General features: G+C 36.5%; 1 long non-coding RNA gene across 1 annotated transcript; it reads left to right on the top strand.

Annotated features, from left to right (window-relative positions):
* The first annotated feature begins 2,648 nt into the window (after positions 1–2,648).
* On the top strand, positions 2,649–20,806 carry LOC116594769. The gene is made up of 3 exons (XR_004287403.1): positions 2,649–2,691; positions 20,069–20,276; positions 20,701–20,806. It is a non-coding gene; the product is annotated as an uncharacterized LOC116594769 (long non-coding RNA).
* The last annotated feature ends 389 nt before the right edge of the window (positions 20,807–21,195 follow it).

Genomic DNA, 21,195 nt, shown 5'->3' with positions numbered 1-21,195 from the left:
TAGATCAGAGGGCAGCTGTTGGGGCTAAGAAAGCTTCAGAGAAGGCAACTCCCTGTGGCATTCCTAGTGCAGAGTGGTCATGCAGGCTTCAGCATTCCAAGGGCCTACACCCTTTTCCCTTGTCCCCAGAGACCTTTGGCCTCTTGTGATACATTTTAGCAAGCCAGGTATTATGGATGATTTCATGCTCTACATTAACTCCAAAACCACATGAAAGGCTGATATGTCCGCAGCTGATTTACCCCATCTGCTTAAGATAGCACATTGAATATAGAATCTCTGTAAGTTGACGTTTGTTCCAAAATCCTTAGAATCCATTCTCACACATTTTCTCCAAGTTTCAGCTCATATAAGTAAAAAATACCCTTACAATTATTTTTTATGTGTAAGTCATATGCCCTTGGATAAGATTTTATACCTGTCTCCTGATGTATGCCAATCTCTGATTCAAGTTGTATGTTCAAAGGCAATGAGGTATGGGGGAGATTTGTCTTAGGAACAGTCATCCACTTGCAAAGCAACTTCCTTACGGAAGGTTACTACCACAGGGTCTCCAAAGAGTCAAAGAGTAATAGCCATTGATATGGGTAATTATTTCTGCTAATAATGGAAATTCAAGGAGATTTGGGGGTTCAGAATACTCAAATTAATCCATGTCCACCCAGATATGCTTATGGCAAACTCCAGAGTTCAATTATTTCCAATAAATGCTTTAAATATCACACAAGATAATGTGCTTTAATTTTCACATAAGATACGTGGGCCATGAATTATACTTACATTATAATTCTGGAATTTTCACTTTTAAACTTGGAATGGGATTTGGGATCTCCCTTAGAGCGACAATAAATGAGAGGTTATTTTAGAAGTACAATAACATCTCAATATATTGAGTGTCTGACTTGCCTTAAACTAAGAGATTAAAGCCCTGGGCTTATCAGTTTCTTTCTGTAAGTGATCAAATGCACTCTCAAAAAAATAAAAAAATAAAAAATCTTGCCCTCAGCATTTGTAGTCATCATTACCACCAGAGCAGCTGAATACATTAACCACTTGGTTTCCCAGAGCTTTGACTTCAGCAGGCATTTCATATAAAGCAAGAGATGCCACTGCATGTCATGGATTAGCAGTAACCCCTTTTCCACTGGTCATAGGCCATCTATATATACAAGCTCTACAAGGTATATAACTAAGAATCCCATTATTGAAGTCCATTTTCCAGAACTTGAGAAAACCAAAAGGATTTTAATGATTTAATTCAGGGATCTAATTCAGGAATATTATTATATATTTACTGGGAAGTCTGAGAGAAATAAAAAAAGGGGATGAAGATGTGATACAACAGAGATTACAAATTGTTGTTAGTGGCTACTTAATCTAGTTCTTGGAGAACAGAAGAAATAAGATGTTATAATCAGCATCCAGAAGAACACTCACTGCTTCTTTGCTGGGGTGATGTCTAGATAGACTGAAACCACGGACTAGGGGTCTGAAGCTTGTGCCAGAACCATGGAAGAGGAACCACTGACATTGAAACTGGACTGCTGATGGACAAAAAGGATACAGTTGCTCAAAAGTACTGCCAGAAGGGACGCCTGGGTGGCTCAGTTGGTTAAGCAGCTGCCTTCGGCTCAGGTCATGATCCCAGCGTCCTGGGATCGAGTCCCACATCGGGCTCCTTGCTCAGCGGGGAGCCTGCTTCTCCCTCTGTCTCTGCCTGCCATTCTGTCTGCCTGTGCTCGCTCTCTCCCTCTCTCTCTCTGATAAATAAATAAAATCTTTAAAAAGAAAAAAAAAAAAAAAAAGTACTGCCAGAAGAAGAGCAAGAGGAAAGAAGAACAGTTTCTTTATTTCTTCAACTATCTGATGCTTTGCTGGTATCACTTTTTGGAAGAATCTCAGTAGATGTCAGCTCGGAAGGAAGGCTAAGGAATGCACTTTGTAGTCTTCTGTACCCAGAATTTCAGAGCAGAGAAGCTGTGACCAAAAAAAAAAAAAAAAAAAAAAAAAAAGGCAAATATACAGTACAATGCAGGAAAAAGGATTTATTTTGGGGCACAAGTCATTTCTGTGTATTTCTGTGTATGTCATTTCCTTTTGGGTAAGAAAGATTTTGTGTTTATCTCCCCAGGTAAATATAAAAATCTGACTCAAGTTTGTTAAGCACCTATATATAAGAAATATTATTTGTATTCCACTGAAACTGTGGCAAATAAGAATAAATATTGATACTCTAGAAATGGAGACAGAGAAAAATCATACAAAAAATATATGTGTAATGTAATTTTCAGTATTGATAAAATCATGAAGAAAAGTAAAGTGTAGTAAGGGGTAGAGAGAGAGGAATTGGTAGAGTCTCTTCATGGGATATTAGGGAATTTCTGAGAAGGTGATGGATGAACACAGACCTGAAAAAGTACATGAGTGTGATGGTTAATTGTATGTGTCAACATGAGGATGTTTTAGATAAAATTAACATTTACATCAGTGAACTTTCAGTAAAGGGATTATCTTTCATAACATGGGCAGTCCTCATTCAATCAACTGAAGGACTGAATAGAACAAGACCAGCTTCCCAGAGAAAGAAGGAATCCTCCAGTGAATGCCTTCAGACTTCATCTGTACCATTGGCTTTCCTGGGTCTCCAGAATGCTGACCAACACTACAGATTTTACCAGCTATCATAATCATGTAAGTCAACTCCTTATAATAAATATTGATACAGGTATATTTCCTTATGATATGTAATATAGATATATTTCCTTATCATATATATATGCATATGTATATATATACACATATATATACACATATATAATATATGTGTATATATATAAAATAATTTTTGAAATAAACAGAAACAATAGTCTAAATAAATAAGAAACCTTTTGGTTCTGTTTCTCCGGAGAACGATCACTAATTCACTGACTGGTACTTGTCAAGGTTCTATGTAGGAGCATTCTGGGCATAAGTAACAGCAAAGGTCAAGGTCCTGAGGTAAGACCAAGCTTGTAGCATTCAAGGAACGTTGAAATAGAGTAGTGATAGTAGTGGGTAGGAGTGGAGTAAGGTAGAGAAGAACAACAGCAGATAGGGCCAGAAAGATCTATAGGGGCCATATCACAAAGAATATCTGAGGTTATGGGAAAAATTGAGGATTTTTTTCTTATTTTGATGAAAAGCCATTGAAGTGTTTTGGTCAGAGGAGTGACACACCTGATTTAGTTTTCAAAAGATCATCATAGGAGAATTGACTCAGGGAACCCATTCAGAAGCACAGACACAAGGTGGCAAGATGCTGTATCGAACTAAGCAAGATATGGTAGCTTTGTGAAACCCATCCTGCCTCCGGACTTGGAGTTATATGATCTGTTTTCTTTTTGTGGTTAAGATAGTTTGAGCTGAGTCTCTTCTATTCTGTAGCCATCGTGATCCTTGCTGATGCAAAATTTTGCTACAAGTGTGTGGTGCTGAATCAAGGTCAAAGGAGGTCAGTGAAAAGAATCCCTCCTTCCTGGACTAGGAAGCTGGTGATCTTTGTAAAGCAGTTATATAAGAGCTGGGTAAAATGACATCTCTGCTCCCTTAGGAAACAACCGCGTACTTACAGAGGGTGAAATATAGGGTGACTGAGAAAGAAAAAAAAATCAGACTATCAAACTGTTAGATTAGTCTTCTAGCCTTTGGTGAAGTCTACAAGAGAAATAATGGCTTATTTAAAACTGAAGTTTTTGAAAATAGGGAAGAGAAAGAAGGGAAGAAAAATATCATTCTTTTCTACCTATGGATGATATCCAAATTATTTCAAACCTACTTCATATGGAGTTCGGTAAGTTTGGGAATGCCCCATCTCTACCCTTAAGTTAAGGTATTTGCTAACAGAGCAGGGTTGGTAGGAGGCCGAGAAAGTGATGAAATGAGAAGATGAGCCTAACTCCTCAGACTTCTGTCAAGAAAATTATTTTAAGCATTTTCAACCGATGAAGTAGTTAATCGTGCCATAGAAAAGGTACAGATGGGATTTAATCTGGGGTATTATGAAAGTTTTGGTACCTTTTCACCTAAGGTTTATTTTTTTTAAGATTTTATTCATTCACTTATTTGAGAGAGAGAGAGCACAAGCAAGCAGGGAGAGAGAGAGGAGGAAGCAGGCTCCCCGCTGAGCAGAGAGCCCGATGCAGGGCTCGATCCCAGGACCCTGAGATCATGACCTGAGCCGAAGGCAGAGGCTTTAACCCACTGAGTCACCCAGGCTCCCCAGTTTATTGATTTATTTTTTAATTGCTCTGAGACAGAAATTAAGATGAAGGTGTCATTCAATTTCCAAAGGAATTGGCAGTGCATAGAAGCATGTTGCTAAGAGAATGAAATAATTGGAATAGACTTTGACCAGATTAACGACTGTGTGTGAATACCATGCTTGTAAATTTTTGGAAGCAAAAGCTCAAAAACTATTAACTTTTTAAGGAAACGGTAAGGCCAAAAAAAAAAAAAAAAATCCATACCTGGCTAAATACTCAGGACTTGCTCAACCCAAAAAAATCTCCAGATCCTCAAATTTTTCCCTGCTGGGACTGGACTGCAAAAGTCATACCATCACTAGAAAGGGCAAACTTTCCAATGTCCATTTAAAATATGACTATGAAGAAAATGACAGATGCTGGCGAGGATGTGGAGAAAGGGGAACCCTTCTACACTGTTGGCAGGAATGTAAGCTGGTGCAACCACTCTGGAAAACAGCATGGAGGTTCCTCAAAAAGTTGAAAATAGAGCTACCCTATGACCCAGCAATTGCACTACTAGGTATTTACCTTGAAAATACAAAAGTAGTGATCCGAAGGGGCACATGCACCCAAATGTTTAATAGCAGCAATGTCCACAATAGCCAAACTATGGAAAGAACCTAGATGTCCATCAACAGATGAATGGATAAAGAAGAAGTGGTATATATATATACCACTTCTTCTAATAAAGAAGAAGTGGTATATATATATATACCACTTCTTCTATTCCATTGTGTGTGTGTGTATGTATGTATGTGTATATACATATATATATACACACATATATACATATACATATATATACACATACATACATATACATACATATACATATATACATATATATATATACACATACATACATACACACATACACAACAGAATACTACACAGCCATTAAAAGAAATGAAATCTTTCCATTTGTGACAATGTGGATGAAACTAGAGGGCATTATGCTTAGCGAAATAAATCAGAGAAAGACAATTATCACATGATCTGCCTGATATGAGGAATTGAGAAGACACATGAGGGGGTTGGGGGATAGGAAAAGAATAAATGAAACAAGATGGGATCAGGAGAGAGACAAACCATAAGAGGATTTTAATCTCACAAAACAAACTGAGGGTTGCCAAGGTAGGGGGGTAGTGAGAGGGTGGTGTGGTTATGGACATTGGGGAAGGTATGTGCTACAAAGTGTGTAAACCTGGCAATTCACAAGCCTGTACTCTTGGGGCTAATAATACATTATATGTTAATGAAAAAAACATTTTTAAAAAATAAAATAAAATATGACTATGGAGGAAAATGGACCCCAAATATCCTAAAAGTAGAACTGGGTATTTGGGATTTGGTTAACCAAGGATCTCACTTGCCTTGCATACTTGATATTCCTATCCAAGTGGACATAATATTCACTATCACCCTGTAACTCCAGTGTTTCTTATCCCATTCACCCTCTTTCTTTTTTTCCATTCATCCCTTTCCTTAATAGAGCATTATTTGTTGTTGTTGTTTGTTTGTTTACTTTACTGATGGTGTTCAGTTCTCTTGCCACCACAATGTCAGTATGTATACTATCATCAAAATATAAATAGCTACATCTGAACCCAAGGGAAGGGAATAAATGAACCTTCAGGTAGTCTCCTTTGGGCATGGACTCTTTTGCAAGCACACAGGAGAAAGGATGTCTGTGAGCATCTGATGACTAAAACATTTAATTACTGTTAACATTGCTGAGTGCTTACTCTTTATCAGTCTTCCCTTCTCTTTTCCTAACAGTCCTAACATTCAGGTGTCCATCCCTCCCCCATGAAATCCTGTGATCAAGGAAATTTTCCATCCTAAACACTAGGTAGTTATAACCAAAAGAATGATGTCTATTCCCCTCCCTTCACTATTGGTTTAAATACCTAGATGTAATAACAGAGATGTGGCATTCCTTTGGGCACAATTTTTTTTTAAAGATTTTATTTAGTTATTTGACACAGAGAGATCACAAGTAGACGGAGAGGCAGGCAGAGAGAGAGAGAGAGAGAGGGAAGCAGGCTCCCTGCCGAGCAGAGAGCCCAACGCAGGACTCGATCCCAGGACCCTGAGATCATGACCTGAGCCGAAGGCAGCGGCTTAACCCACTGAGCCACCAAGGCATCCCTGGGCACAGTTTTTTTAATGAAATGGTCATGTGTCTCAATTTGGGCTATGAGAACAAGTAAAGGTTTGCTGGGTATTTTGGGAAACATTTTTCCAGCTTTTAAATCCTTATTCTCTGCTAATGGATATCATGGTAGATAGAGATAAAACCAGGACTGCCACAGCTATTTTGCCACTATGATGAGTACATTCATTCTTAGGACAAAGACAAAGTAAAAGGGAGGCATAGTTTAAGGAGCTAAAAAAGAACAGCAACAAAAACAAAACTAGGGCCACTGCATGAACCTGTCACACGCAGTGGTTTTACATAAGTCAACAAAATTCTTTGTTCTTTCAGAAAGTTCAGAGTGGATTTTCTGTCTTGTATCCAAATTTACCCTGACAGTGGAAAACAAAGTTAAGAATCAAATGACAGGCAAATGCAGATTATAAACCTAATCCCTAGAAGAAGTGTTGCCTAAAACAAAACTGAAAGAAAAGCAGCACTTTGCAAAGATAAGGGAGAGGAACTGTGGGCACACTAAATGTCGCTCAATGTTATTTGGCATACTGTAGTACTCATACTTAGTGTGGGATCTCCTGGTGGGACATAGCCTAACTCCACACCATTAAGAAAAGAGTTAGTGGCCATAGGTGTGCTTAGGTGAACCTCAGAACATTGAAGGGGATGTGTTTACAGGACACTGAGAAATTTAAAATCATACAAAGTTTTGTTGATATCATCTGATGTAATATTGTCTGTACAGAGCAGAAAACTGGAGGGACGGAGAACTTATAACCATTTGGTGACTCTGGATGACAGGTAGTATAGAAGAGAGGACCAAAAAGAACAAATGTTAGGGGCATCTGGGTCAATACCAACATGGCAACTAATAGAGCAATAGGATAAGCCCAGAGCGAGGACACAAAATCAAAAGCCTAAGGGTAACTGAATCAATAAAGCCAGAAATGTGTAAGATGATAAATGGCAACTAGCAACGGACACCCAGCCCTGGTGTTGGGGAAACAGAGGTGTTGCAGGGTGTGCTGAGAAAACACATGTCCCATTTGGGGCTTCTCAGCTCCTGCAGGATCCTTTCATGCAGGACTGTGGGCTGAAATTACCAGAGCTTGCAATTTATGATATACTCTGGAACTCCAGATTTTATGAGAGACATCCTTATTTTAAAATGTTGACAACGGGGGCACCTGGGTGGCTCAGTGGTTTAAGCCTTGGCCTTCGGCTCAGGTCATGATCCCAGGGTCCTGGGATCAGGACCCCATGGGGCTCTCTGCTCAGCAGGGGGCCTGCTTCCCTCCTCCCCCTGCTTCTCTGCCTACTTGTGATCTCTCTCTCCGTCAAATAAATAAATTAATTAATTAATCTTAAAAAAATATTGACAACTAATTCAAATTAAAACACTGTGTAAACCTACACTCTGCAGGTCAACACACACACACATACACACACACACACACACACACACACACACACACACACACACACTCCAACATATCTGAATGGTGGATTGGAACCTAAAGCCCTAAGTTTCCCACATATGCCTTATGGGAAATTTTTAGGAACAAATATCTCTGTTGGTAAAGAGACCATTTTTTGAAATTCAGCACTTCCTACAGTTTCATTTAGTTCTTCTTTTGTTGCTGCTACATTCCAGAAGACAAAAGTTTAATAATTCTTCTTAAAAATGTCAAAATGGCTAGTCGGTAAAGCATGCAAATCTTGATCTTGGGGTTGTGAGTTTGTGTTAGTGTAGAGATTACCTAAAAATAAAATAATTTTAAAAATGTGATATAGAATTTGAACCATTATTATAAAATTATATCTCCTTCCCTACTATGTATAAAAAGGAAGATAAACCTAAATGAATAAATCTGTAAAAGTATATATAAGAGTGATATGGGCTAACCCATAGGAGAAATAGTAATATACCAATAAATGAAAAATTAGTCAAAGAATACACCTTTAAAAATATCTTTCCTGTTTTGAGTTTTACATTTGTCAGTTTTCCTCTTTCCAACTTGCAAAAAACAATTATACCTCTAAAGTATACATTCTCTGAAGACCCACTTTTAGGATAAAAGATACATTTAAAAAATAAGGTAGAATATTTTTAGACTTTTTTACATTGGTATAGAATAATTGATCAGAAATCTTTTTAAAAAATTGTATATTAAGAAAAACACAATTAGTTTAAACATAATGCTTAAAATTCCAAAGCTTATAAATGTAGAGAACATGCTAAAATCAGTTTTTTTTGATACCCTCTACCTTTGGTTAACAGAAAAATACTTGCCAAGATATTATTTGACAGCTTTTCTCTGACTTAAGATACACAGCTGAATCAATTTTTAGTATATTCATGGAGCTGTGTAACTATCACTACTATTTGATTTTAGCACATTTTTTTCACCCCCAAAATACATCCTGTACCCATTAGCAGTCATTCCTCATTCTACCCTCCTATGCCCAACCAGTCCTAGACAACCACTAATCTAGTTTTGCCTATTTTGGACATTTCCATATAAATGTAATCATAAAATATGTAATATTGTGTAATTGTCTTTTTTCACTTACACTGTTTACAAATTCCATCCATGCTGTAGCAAGTATCAGTACTTCTTTTTTTTTTTTTATTACCAAGTATATTCCTTTTTATGGATACCACATTTGCTTATCCATTCATCAACTGGTAAATATTTGGGTTGTTTTTACCTTTTGGCAATTATGAATAATGCTGCTTTAAGTATTTGTAGGGTTTTTGGTGTGTGGTTGTGTTTAAATTCCTCTTGAGTATACACGTAGGTTAGAATTACTGGGTCACATGGTACCGATATGTTTAACACTTTATGGAACAGCCACACTGTTTTCCAAAATGGCTACATGATTTCACATTCCCATTAGAATGTATAAGTGTTCCAATTTCTCCACATCCTTGTTAACACACTATTTTTCTTTTTGACCTTAGTCATCTTAGTGATTGTCAGTATCTTATTGTGTTATTGATTTGCATTAATCTAATGCATGGTGATATTAAGCATCTTTCTATATGTTAATTAGCAATTTGCTTATCTTCTTTAGAGAAATGTCTATTCAAACCCTTTATGCATTTAAAAAAATCCATTATTTATCTTTTCATTATTGAGTTGTAAATGTTCTTTTTATATTCTGGCTGTAAGTTCCTTATCAGATAAAAGATCTGTAAATATATTCTCCCATTCTATGGGGGTTTTTTCCCCCCACTTTTTTGCTGATACCATTTGTAGCTTAAAGTTTTTAATTTTGATAAAATCCTGTCTATAGGAGTACTTGGGTGGCTCAGTGAGCTAAGCATCCAACTCTTGATTTCAGTTCACATCACGATCTCAGCAATGTGAGATTGGTATGGAGCCTGCTTAAGATTCTCTCCCTTCCTTTCCCTCCTCCTCCCAGCCCCCACCAGCCCCACTTGTGCACATGTGTACATGCTCTCTCTTTCTCTCTCAAACAAACAAACAAACAAACAAACAAAAAATCCAGTTTATGGGTTTTTTTTTTTTTTTTGGTCACTTATCTTTTGTTTTGTTTTAAAGATTTATTTATTGGAGAGAGAGAGAGAGCAAGAGAGAATGTGGGAAGGGGAGGGGCAGAGATAGATGCAGAGAAAGAACCTCAAGCAGATTCCCCACTGAGCAGGAAGACCAACACAAGGCTCTATCTTACAACCCTGAGATCACAATCTGAGCTGAAATCAAGAGTCAGATGCTAAAAGAAAGTCAGATGCTTAACCGATTGAGCCACCTAGATACCCCTGTCATTTATCTTTTTACTGTCATATCTAAGAAACTATTGTTTAATCCAAGGTTACAAGGATTTATGCCTGTGTTTTCTTCTAAGAAATTCATAATTTTAGTTATTACATGTATATATATGATCCATTTTGAGTTAATTTCTATACAGTATAAATAAGTAATCCAAATTTATTTTTTCATAAGGATATGTGGTGATCCTGGCACCATTTGTTAAAATGTCTTTGCACATTTGTAGAAAACAAATTGGCCATTCAATGAAGTTTTTATTTCTGTAGTCTCAGTTCTAGTCCATTGATCTATATTTATCCTTATGCCAATACCACACTGTCTTGATTACTGTTGCACTATAGTATGTTTTGATATTAGAGAGTTTGAATTCTCCGCTTTTGCTTTTTTAAAGATTGTTTTGATTGTTCTGAATCCCTTATATTTCCATCTGAATTTTACTATCAGCATGTCAGTTTCTGCAAGAAAAAAGGCATCTGAAATTTTGAAAGAAACTATATTGAATCTCCAGATCAAATTGGGAACTATTGTCATTTTATTATAAGTCTTCTGATCCATGAATATGGAATGCATTTATATTTCTTTAAGTCTTTTTATTTTTATTTTTAAAATACTTTATTTATTTATTTGACACAGAGAGATCACAAATAGACAGAGAGGCAGGCAGAGAGAGAGGGGGAAGCAGGCTCCCTGCCAAGCAGAGAGCCCAATGCGGGGCCTAATCTCAGGACCCTGGGATCATGACATGAACCGAAACCAGAGGCTTTAACCCACTGAGCCACCCAGGTGCCCCTCTTTAGGTCTTTTTAAATTCATTTCAACAATATTTTGTAATTTTAAGAATGAAAATATTGCAATTATTTTGTTAAATTTATTCCTAAATTTTTTTCTTTTGATTGTATTATAAATTAACTTTTACCTTAATTTCATTTTCAGATTTTTTCTTATTAATATATAGATACACAGTTGAATTTTGATACCAATTGTTTATTCACATAATTAAATTAATTTACTATTATTTGTTTTTTGTCCTCACAGAGTTCATATTCGCCTATGTTCATTTGTTTTGTTTCTTAAATTCCACTTAAGAGTGAAATCACGGTACTTGCGTTTCTCTGACTTTTTTATTTTGTTTAGCATAATACCTTCTAGTCCCATTCACATTGCTGTAAATGGCAAGATTTCATTCTTTTTGATGGCTGAGTAATATTCCTGTGTGTGTGTGTGTGTGTGTGTGTGTGTGTGTGTGTGTGTGTGTGTGTAAAATACTATGATGATATAAATTTTGTACACAGAACCTTACTTGCAAAGATGTGTTAGAAATGCAGACTTTAGCTTTGAAGCCATTGCAGTACAGGAGGAACACTAAGAAGAGGCAGAAACACCTGCATCTATCTTCCCCACATGCTATATTTGTTAGTATAGGAAAAACATTTTACAATCATAGTAGTTGTTTTTTATCATAGTAGTTATTATTTTGGGAGAAATAATATCATAATATTAATATGTTTATACTTAAATACTTAAATAATATCTGAATAATATATTTATATTGTTTTATATAAAATATATACTTATATTGTTTTACATATTTATGTTGAGATTATATGAGATATTATATATTTTACATTTATAAAATTTATATATTTTTAATGTCTATAAGTATAACAATATTAATCCTAAGTTTAAAATGTACAATTATGGCATATTAATTTAGATGTGAGATTTTGTTGAAATATTACTAAATTTACTCAGAGTCTTGGGTCATCTAAGCGATATTCACTGTTTTTATAAATTTATTTAACATATTTATAAAAATGATTTAATGCTTTGTGTAGATTTTATTTTATATCTTAAAGAATCAGCTTTTATGAAGAAGATCAAATATATAAAGTACATAATTTTGTCTTGAAATGTTGAAAGTATTTAACTGTTGTAAAAAAGGACAAAACATTGCTTAGAGTATATACGAAAGTGAAAAATACAAGACATATAATCTGAACAAAAAAACGTAAGAACGAACTAGGGATTTAAATGTGAACTTCCATAATTTGCTAAGTCTTAAAAAATTGAGAAAAAATCAAATACATAAAAAGAATGAATACCAATTCTTTTCAATCTCTTCCAAAAATTAGAGAACACTTCCCAACTATTTCTATGAAGCCGTTATTGGCCTCATAGCAAAACCAAAGACATACAATAAAACTACAAACCAATATTTCTGTGAATATAGAATGTAAAAATACTAAATAAGTGAATCCAGAAAAATACAAAAAGGATTATACATCATCACCTAGGCATTTATCCTAGATATGCAAGGTTTATTTAGTATCTAAAAATCAGTCTATAAAATATATAATATCAATAGAAAAAAGGCAAAATTATAAGATCATTACAACAGAAGGAGAAGAAAATGACAAAATCAAACATGTTCATTGTAAAAACACTCAACAAACTAGAATAAAAAGGAACTTCCTAAGCCTCATAAAGGGCATGTATCAAAAACCCATAGCATGGGGCACCTGGGTGGCTCAGTGGTTTAAAGACTCTGTCTTCAGCTCAGGTCATGATCCCAGGGTCCTGGAATCGAGCCCCACATTGGGCTCTCTGTGCAGTGGAGAGCCTGCTTCCTTCTCTCTCTCTTTGCCTACCTCTCTGCCTACTTATGATCTTTGTCTGTCAAATAAATAAATAAAATCTTTAAAAAAATAGCTAATTCCCTGAAAGCATGAACAAGATATGGATATCTGTTCTTACCCTGTTCTTCAACACAGAACTGGAAATTCTAACCAGTAGGTTAGAATTCTAACCAGTTAGGTTTCTTGCTTAATAGTTAGGCAAGAAAAGTAAAATGTGTCCAAATTGGAAAGGAAGCAGTAAAATTATCTCAGTTTGTCAGTGACATGATTTGACATATTTAAAATCCTAAGAAATCTACACCAAAACTATTATAATAAAAATGAGATGGGGTGCCTGGGTGGCTCAGTGGGTTAAGCCTCTGCCTTCAGCTCGGGTCATGACCTCAGGGTCCTGGGATCGAGCCCCGCATCGGGCTCTCTGCTCTATAGGGAGCCTGCTTTCCCCTCTCTCTCTGCCTGCCTCTCTGCCTACTTGTGATCTGTCTCTGTCAAATAAATAAATAAAATCTTTAAAAAAATGAGAGAAGGGAAGGAAAAATAAAATAAGATGAAAACAAAGATGGAGAAAAATCTTCAGAGACTTTTAACTATAGGAAACAAACAGAGTTGCTGGAGGGGAGGTAGGGGAGTAAAAGGGTAATTGGGTAATGGGTATTAAGGAGGGCACTTGATGTAATGAGCACCAGATGTTATATGCAACTGATGAATCACTAAATTCTATCCCTGAAACCAATAAATTGAATTTAAATAAAAATTTTTTAAAAAATGATTTCATCATATAGATGTCCTTTAATCAGATTTAAATATCTAAAATAAGAAAAAGTCATCTTTTTACTGATTTTTCTATTGCTGCATAAAATTATGGTTGCCAGAATTGTCTTTTCAGCCTTTCAGGTTCAAAGCACCAGCTCTCTGGATTTGGAGAGGGAACTGTTGAAGCAACAGTAGTAGCTTCCCAATCCCTGTTTCTCTTCTACAACGGTGTGATTTCAAACTCAGCCATTCTAGTGGTGAGTTCAGATTCTTTGTCTTTGTGATGGAAGCAGAAATTATAAATTTTCTGGAGTCCCAGTTCAGTGTCACTATTCTGGGAGGATTTCCTTGAAGCTCAGTCTAGAACCAAGCCCTCTAATTCTTCTAAGGACTGTGTAAGGTCCCAGTCCCCTGCACTTAGCATAGTTTGTTTCTTGCTCTTGGATTCTATTAGCTATGGCAACTTGAGTCGAAATCTTCTTGCCATTTCAAGATGTTTTCCCAACAAAGATGCATATCTTGGTTAAATTACCCAAGATTACTAACCACCAAAAATTTCAGCTGCATATGAGACCTGGAACAGCAGACACCAGAATAATTCTATTTTCCAGACTGTCACACTGATTCCCTTTTCATAGGCATTTTGTTATGGGCTTCAAAACAACTGAATTATAAATAAAATGCATTCTAATTAGAATAAAATAATAAAATATAATGGACTCACATTGTAAGAAGCAGAGTTCTATGCACAGAGTAGGCATATAACAAATGTTATTGAAAGAAGAGTTTGTTAAGCTCCAAGTAATTCTCACATCTCTTCTACCTCCTCTTTCACTTTGGGGATATCTTTACTCATTTCTGTTCTTCGGTGGCAAGCTTTCTCTAATGTAATCATTTACACTTCAACAGAAATTGTATGTGCCAAGACAATTCATATAATCATTTCTACTACTACCCACATGCCATACTGGGGCACTAGGAAACACAGTAGTCATATTCACCTGGACTCTGCTGGGAAGTGAATCCCAATCTCTTTGTCTTAAAAGATTCACTAACCCACCTGGTTCTCCTAACATCTTTTTCTCTAAGGGATCATAAAACTTCTCAAGACCCACAGAAAACATAAAATCCTTTACAATAAATATGTCTTCTTCAAAATGTATTATTTCTAACAAACTTTAAAGCCAAAAACCTAAGAATCTCCAAAAGTTCAACTCTTTGCATCTCAAAAACATCAATGCCCAATATATTTTTTTTTACTTTATGTATTCTATTATACTCTATTTTAATAGCTTTTCCATGTGACAACAGATCCTTCATTGCTTACGTGTCTGAATGGTGGATGCCCATGTTTTCAGCAGAAGTTACTGGGAGTAGGAAGGAAACATCAACTGATATCTCAAAATACTATACATACACACACACAAAACACATCCATACATATACATGCAGTTTAACATAGAAGCCCTTTTCTGTGAGTCCTCAAAGCCTTGTTGACTCTTATTGACTTTATCATCAAAGACTCAGGACTGAACATGAAACATCCAATGACAGGTAAACAGAGGAGTAGCAGAACCCCACTCATAAGAGCAAAGTGGAAACCCAGCCCAGACACAGAATTATTCACATCAAGGACAGACAGGAGTTTCATGGCACAGGATCAAAAAGAATATGCCAAACGTTGGCATTTTCATGCAAGCCTAAATTCTGATTCTGTAGAAGGGTAAGTATATAGTCAGAGAGTAGTAACAAGATCTGGGGATATCAAGAGATTCTCTACAGAGAGGTTGGAAATATTGGAGACAAGACAGAGCATTTAATATTGAGAATAAGAGAATGAAGGGGACCATAGATACAGGTTACTTTTAAGGGAGCAATAGGGGACAGAGCAGACAATAGAAGTCAGAGCAATACAGAGAGACCCAAAGATGCCATGGGAGACAACAAAGGAGAGAACATAGAACAAAGGAACTGTCAACCCACTAACATGGGACAGATATAAAGCAGAGGGTGAGGACAGAGGAAAGGCTAATTAGATTAGCAATTAAAATATTATCTATAACTTTGGATAGGCAATTTCAGTAGAATAATGGAAGCATAAACAGCTGGTAAGAACTGGACTTGAAACAATGAAAACAAGGAAACTTGTGGCAGAACAATGCAGAATGGTTTTTTGAAGAAAGACATGAAAGCAATAAAACCAATAACATGGGAATAGAGTCAAAGGAAGAATATTATAGGATTAAAAATACTTTCAAGTAATTATTGCTTGAGGACAAGGACCTAGTAGAAATATTAAAAGTAATTGTGCAAAAGATATAGTGGAATCCAGCAAGATTTTGAAGGAGCTAAGTGTCACAGATGAACAATATCTATACATGCTTCACTTTACTGGACCAAAAATCTTGTTAAATACTTCATTAAATAAGTTGGTTTTGGCAGGTCATGATCGTTGCCAACCCATTTTGGCTCCTTGTAATCATTTCTGTCTTCAAAAACTGTTGATCCCCTATTCTATACTTTGTGCCCAGAGTCAGTGACACACTTACTGACCTTCACAGCAGAGTACATGGAAGTCTGTCAGAGAGCAACACATGTCTTAAATTACATCTTCTTTTAACACCTTAATATTCCACTTTGAAAATGAAGAGATTAGATCGTAGAGTATATTACTGATCCCCAAATCTTAAAACACTTTGTGTCAGAGCCTGAGCGCAGGTATACATTCTGCTTCATTATGAAGAATTATGCTTTAGTTTTTAACTCATTATTTACTTAATTTTCAGATCTCACCTTTTCAGTTCTCTTTTGCTAGATAACAAATCACCCCCCCCCCCCGCCACACACACACACAACATTGTGGCTTAAAGCAACCATTTGTTATTCTTTTTTTTTTTTTTTTTTAAATATTTTATTTATTAATTTGACAGAGAGAAATCACAAGTAGACGGAGAGGCAGCCAGAGAGAGAGAGAGAGGGAAGCAGGCTCTCTGCTCAGCAGAGAGCCCGATGCGGGACTCGATCCCAGGACTCTGAGATCATGACCTGAGCCGAAGGCAGCGGCTTAACCCACTGAGCCACCCAGGCGCCCAGTTATTCTTCCTCATGGTTTACATTTTCCTACTTGGCTGAGCCCAGCTCGGGGGGGTGGGGGCTCACTTGGGTTTTGTCCATGCAGTTATAATGAGAGTAGTGGCCAGGGCTGGAGTTATCTACAGGCTGAGATGGGTTGCATCAAAGGATGGCCAACTTACGTGATACTAGCTGAAAGCTGAGAGCTTAGCTGGGGCTGACCACCAGAGCACTTGCACACTGCCTCTGTGGGTGGTGTAGGCATCTCCCAGCATGCCATCTGGATTCCCAGATGGAGCATTCCAAATGAGTGCTCCAAGAGGTCTGAGAAGAAGCTATAAGATTTCTTAAGAGCTAGGCTCAGTAGTCCTCGAATGCCTACTACATTCTATTGATCAACCAAACCACTCAGAACATCTCTGATTCCAGACTAATGAGTTTCTAATTCTCATGTGAAAAGCAGCATGTACATAGAAAAGAGGGAACTGATATAGTTAACCCTAGGAGATCTTCTACCATCCCTATTCATGATTAAAATAACTAAAGATGGTTATTTTGCAATGTATAGAATATTCCTAATCTTTCTCCTAGGCTTGTTATCGGTCTCTTGCTGATTTCACATTCATCATCAAATCTACTGTTACCAGATCATGAAAACATAAACTGGTTAAATTTCCAAATAGTTAAGATAGTAACATATTAACTCATCTGTTAAACTATTTTACAAGTACTGGCTAATCATATCACATGCCCTCTTTAATTTCCATCACCCAGTTACCCATTGTATCAAAAACATGATATACTATGACTTGGTTAATTGAATTTAAATTTTAAAAAAAGAATTACTGGCTAAAATGCAAAAAAATTAACAATGTATTTACTCATAGTATTTTCCTCTTAGTCACTTAAATCATTAAATAGAAACTCTGTGAAGTAAATATATACCTATTCTTTCTGCATGTGATGCTATTTAGAGAGGAAAGAACTGGGTATGATACTTTTTCCATGGAAATCACATCTTAAAAACAGAAAAGAGATCCATGGGACTGAAATAAAAGTAAGATGTGTGTATACAGAGGAATGAGATCCTACTTCAATTACTGGGGAGTCTTGCCTCCTTCAATCCACCATTCAGTCTAACCAAGCATAAAAATCAACACTGTCAAGTAGGGAAAGCAATGGCTTAGCAGTTGGTGTTGTGGTCAGTGTGCATCACGGAATGCTCTGTGCTTCTTTTTCCTCATCCAAACAGGGTTAATAAAACCTGACTTTATATTAATATGGTCATTAGGATGATCAAATGAAATGAAATGTCAAAGCAATTTGCAAATTTAAGAGCACTATAAAAATGTAGTGTCTTAGGATTGTCCCCAAATAAATTTGTATTGTGCATAATGCATAGTATGTTAATTTGCTAGGTAGAAACACTTTTGTTAAGCATGAGTGGCAACACTTTAAAGTAAATCTTCAAAAGCTACTGAGTTCTTGGTATCCCCTCAGTTTAAAATAGCTCCTTTATTAGATGCATAGTCCCCAGATAAATTGCATGCTGTGATTCTATCATCCGTTTAAATTAAAAAAAAAAAATTATTGTTTTTTTTTCTTAGTATAAAAGCATTGCTTGACCAGAGTAGGAAAATTTAAATATACAAATAGGTTTTTTAAAAAGAAGTATATTATGCCACTACACAAAGTGGAAAATGTTAAGCGTTTGACCTATTTCTCTCTATATCTTTTTATAATCTTCATAGAGATGGAGACAGAGATAGAAAAGGATATGGGGATACAGAGCATATCTGTTTCATTTCCAGTTCTTTCCATATAGCAAGATGACACATTCTAGAAAAAGAGTATGGACTATATAGGGTGTAGAATCTCCCTCTTTCCCAAATTCCTGTCAAGACAGCACAGGTAATTTAGAAAATTTCTGTTCTCATTAGGAGAAACTATAAAGACTATCATTCAACTAATAGGAATCTTAAAGAGTTTTCAAGCAATAGTGAAGTAAGAGGGGTGAGGAGAGTTAAAGCAATGTGCCGCAGACCCACCAGCTGGATTACCTACTTTTCCCTGGTATCCTCAGAAGAAAACCAACAATGTTAAAACAAAACCAAAAAAAAAAGAAACAGGATTTTTTTTTTTTTAAACGTATTGCTTACAGGTATAAATAGTGAGAATATTTTATATTTAGTTTCCATCCCTCTGTGTGGTTCAAGGGTAGGAGTCAGACCACTGACCCCAACTCAACATGCTCTGAAGCCAAGGTAAGGTCTGCAAAAAAGAATTAGCATTCTACATAATTGTTCATGACAGCCATGTCAACCAGTGTTTCCAAACAAACTGTAAATGCTTTTTTAAATGAAAAAGTCTCTTGCTTGCTGGGCTTATAATTACAGTGTTTCTTGTTGATGTCCAAAATACCTCCTTTGAAGACTATATAAACATTACATTGAATGACCTCCTTTTAGATATTGGCATGGCTCATAGTTCCATCTTATTTAGTGGGGATTTTCTTCACTTCTGATAATCTCACTGTCTCTCATCTCTTTCCCTTTTTTATTTATCTCTGTAAGACGTATGACCATCTGAAATACCATATACCTAAACTATTTCTTTTAGGGTCTATCGTCTTCCCCAAACGCATTTGGACATAAATTCTATGAGGACAGGAGTTTTTGTTTGTTTTTTTCATTTGGGTGTTCTCCTGCCTAGGATAAGCCTGGGACATAGTAAGTAATCAATATGCAGTAGTTGAGTAAAGGGATGAACAAACAGATTCAGGGGATATGATGAAACTTTATGTTTGCCTTCCATGGTCTCTTTAAATTTATTGTGTGGAGCTGGTTTATATCATTTAATTCCCCTGAGTGAAATTTGTGGGTGGTTCTATAACCCTTTGATTGTTCTTAGGTGACATAAGGTTCTCTGGTTACTCTGAGTCATAAAATATAGTTTTTTTTTTCTTCTCTCAGCCAGAAATTCATATATCCATTTCAATATAATAATCCAAAACTCAAAGCCATGATTTAAAAGTAGGACTTCACTCCTCCCCCAGTTTGAGCCTCATGAATTAGAAAAGAGGAAAATGTTTGGAGAGGCAGATTGTATCAGTCTGCACTCAATATTTTAGGTTTTCCCTATGTGGTGCTCCTTCCTGTGAAAGGATTCAACATCCCACTCTGTTGAACTCAGGAACCCTGAAGTGGTATTGTGTAATTCTCTCCCCTTGACTGTGGGCTGGATCTTGTGACTTGCTTGAAATGAATAGAAAATTGATATGATGTCACTTCCATTATCAAGTTATAAAAGACTATAACTTCTGTCTTTCTGGTGTTCTTTCCTTGGCTCTTCATGCATGCTTGTTCTGGTGGAGAGGGCTACTATTCAGCAAGAAACTGAGGTCTTCAGTCCAACAGCTCATGAGGAACTGAACCCTGCCCATAACCACTGAGTAAGATCAAAAGCAGATGTGGTCCCGTTTGATATTTGAGAGGACTGTGGCCCTGCCTAACACTCTGCAGCTCTTAAGAGTTCCTGAAGAAGGGATTCAACTATGCTGTGCCAGATTATTGATCCATAAAAGGTAGTATATAATAATTGTGTGTTGTTTTAAGCCATTAAATGTTGGGTTAATTCCAGGTGCCTGAGTGGCTCAGCTGGTTAAGAGTCCAACTCTTGGGTTCAGCTCAGGTTATGGTGTCAGGGTCGTGGGATTGAGCCCTGCATCAGGCTCTGTGCTGAGTGCAGAGCCTGCTTGAAATGTTCTCTTCCCTCTCTCTGCCCCTCCCCATGCTCTCTAAACAAGCAAGCAAGCAAGCAAGCAAACAAACAAGAACTTTAAAAAAATGTTGGGGTAATTTGTTACACAGTAAAGTTAACCAATAGACAAGAAGACTTGCTTTGGAACGTAGAGGAGAGGTTTGTCACTTCTACCAGAAGTTTTCAATGTCAGTGTTGTATTATTAAACATGTTTCTTTCTGCTTTGCCATATTGACTGGGATTCTAGGTACACAATGGAAGCTGCCATGAGGGCACGTGGAGCAGAAGAGCAGCCAATCTTCAATGGGCACATGTACAAGTAAGCCGCCAAGATGTAGAGACTATTTGTTTAAATCAGCACACTCAACAACAGGGTTTCTCAACCTTGGAACTAATAATATTTTTCCAGATAATTCTCTGTTAAAGGGGTTGTTCTGTATATTTTTGATGTTTATGATAAGCTCTGGCCTCTAGCTACTAGATGTCAGTGGCCCCATCTACACATTTCCCTGTCTCTCAAAATGTCCCAAAGTGTCTCCAGACATTGCCATATATCCCATGGGGAATGAAGTCATCCTTGGGTAAAAACCACTGTACTAATTTATCCTGACTGGTATGGTCAGTTTTCCCTCATTCTCAATGTCAGTAGTTCTCTTAGCACAAATAAATTCATTTGTTTTGGCTGGTTTCTGATAACTCTTTCTTTAGTCCCCTTCTATCATTGTTTTCCTACGTCTCCAAG

The sequence above is a fragment of the Mustela erminea genome, chromosome 7 (genome assembly GCF_009829155.1).
Source record: "Mustela erminea isolate mMusErm1 chromosome 7, mMusErm1.Pri, whole genome shotgun sequence".
Taxonomy (NCBI): domain Eukaryota; kingdom Metazoa; phylum Chordata; class Mammalia; order Carnivora; family Mustelidae; genus Mustela; species Mustela erminea.
Note: the sequence above shows the minus strand (reverse complement) of the source record. Positions and strands in the feature narration are given on the sequence as shown.